Source organism: Aegilops tauschii, chromosome 7, assembly GCF_002575655.3.
Source record: "Aegilops tauschii subsp. strangulata cultivar AL8/78 chromosome 7, Aet v6.0, whole genome shotgun sequence".
Lineage (NCBI taxonomy): Eukaryota > Viridiplantae > Streptophyta > Magnoliopsida > Poales > Poaceae > Aegilops > Aegilops tauschii.
Window position 1 is genome coordinate 27,451,589 of NC_053041.3, and position 2,463 is coordinate 27,454,051.

Here is a 2,463-nt window from a genome sequence, read left to right on the forward strand (position 1 = left end):
ACCAATTTTTTTATTATTTTCCTAACTAGCCAATTAATCAAGTGCCCAGTGTCAAGTTGTTTTCTGCTTGTTTTTGGACTTTCAAGAAAATAACTTTTACAGAGCTCAAAAAATCGAGAAAGAATACAAAAAAAGTTTTGCACCGGGAAGCTTCCGAAGTGACCTAGCCCCAGTTGTGGAGGGGGTGGCCCACAGCCACCACACAGCCACGGGGTGGCCACATGGGGCCCATACACATACTTTCCACCGCCTCTCGGTGCCCATGCATGGATTTCTATTGCTTCAAAAATCCTGAAAATAATTATCAATGATTTTTTCCACCGCTGCACACTTCTGTTTCGCCGCGATCAAATCTGAAGGCCTCTCCGATACTCTGCTAGAGGGGTAATTTATCACTATAGTCATCTACATCAATCTTGCTGCCACCATGATCAAACGTGACTAGTTATCTTTGGACTATGGATCTATAGCAGTAAGCCAGTAACTAGATGGCAATCTCTCCCTTGTTCTTTAGTACAATGATTACATGAGCTGCCCTACATGATTGTGATCCATCTGATCTAATTTTCATTGGTGTTTGTCGCGGTGTGATGAATTATCGCTTTATGATCAGATTTATATATGATTCTTCGTTGGATTCTTATGAGTTCTTTGTTGCATAATTTATAGACATATATGCTCTCCGATCTATTAGTCTTGCATTGGCCATGTTTAGATGAATGATCCAAGAGGGAGTTGTATATGTTAGTTCGGTTCAATCTTAAAAGTAATATATTGCAGTGATAGAAAGTGGAAAATACATTGTATTGCGTTGTCGCCACTAAGGATAAAAAGGTAGTTGAGTAGTTGTCCTTTTAACACATGGTGAAGACGATATACTATCTACATCATGTTATCATACTTATTGCAATATTCTATTTTACTTAATGATCACTATAAAGTTTCATGACAATGGGGATTTCTCTTATCAATCCTATGTTATTTACAAAACATTCATATGTAAAACTCATGGTAATAATTCATTAACTTTACGATATAAAAAGGTCAGCTTATGCATCGAGCTACACTTCACTTCTCTGTGCAGGTGATCCGACAACTCTTCGCTTGCCTTTCCGCGCACCACCAACATTCATCATGTAAGGAACAAGTGATGGTGCATGCGTCGGCGGCGCCACCGCATTCACTGCCTCCACCGGTGCTATTGGCAGTCGGTACAAAGGGGGCAATGGGGTTGGTGCGCCAGGTTGCGTTTAGCTAAACAATCTGAGGACCGGCATATGTCATAGAGAACTAGCCAAGCAAACAACTTGGATTTCATTGGCTCCCACGGTTTACAGACCAGGTGATCCCAGCCACAGTCACGCAACAAAGGTGGCCTCGTACGTCGACTTGGTGGGGTACATGGCCGAGGCAGTCAACTTCCAGTACCTGGAGTCTCTACCAGGAGCCAGGGAAACAACCGTGATCATGGGCCAAAGATCGAGAAATTGTCTAATTGCGGCGACAGAAATGCAGCCATGAACATCGTAGACCCAAGAGGTGTTCGTCAAACCGTCCTTTACAATGCGCTTGGTGAGCACTTAGGGGCTGACGGCAGCCATTAGATCCGATGTTAGCACAGGGATGCTCGCGCTATTTAACCATTGGCCCTGCCATAAGATGGCCGAGGCCTCATCCATGATCGCGAGGGAAGAAGCTCTGAAGATAGTCGTAGCGTTGTGAGAGACCGACAAATCGATCGCAGCCAAGGAAGGTGATCGGATGTTTTTGCCAGCCACATACAGTAGATGCGAAGGGCGTCGTCGATGGATGTCAGATAATGCAGCCCCAGGCCCCTAAGGCTGGTCATAGTGGAGTAACTTAGTTAGTAATATAACACACCCCAAGGCAATTTTGCTTATGTGAAAAGTATTTATGAGAAGAGAGATGTTTGTGTAACATAGTATGTTACCATAACATAACACAACCCAAGACAAAATGAGTCTACATCTAAATAAATGAAGGCTTGCATTATACCACACATATGTTACTACTTCACTATGACCAGCCTAAGCCACGGGGGTGGGGGGTTGTACATTTTTTCAGGCCACCAGACGCCGCCCTCGTGCAGTTAAGAGCCCGCCCAAAGGAAGCCACGACGAATTACTTCAACTGCAAATTTATTGAAGATTAAAAATGTGTATTACTAGTACTAGTAAAGGTACTAAAGCATCTCATACATGCATACACGAGTAATGCTACATCTACAAAGGTTTACTTAAAATTTTACATACAAACCGATGTCAAGGATTGTAACTAGTAATAGGGGGATGAGGAGGCCCGCCGCAGTTCAATTCGGAGGGAAGAGAGAATTATTAGTTTGAAAGGTTAAGTAATCCTTTGTACTAGATCCTTAATAGGTCTAGCATTATCGTGCTTACACAAGCATACACAGTTGACCATGCAGTACATGCATATAGCCTC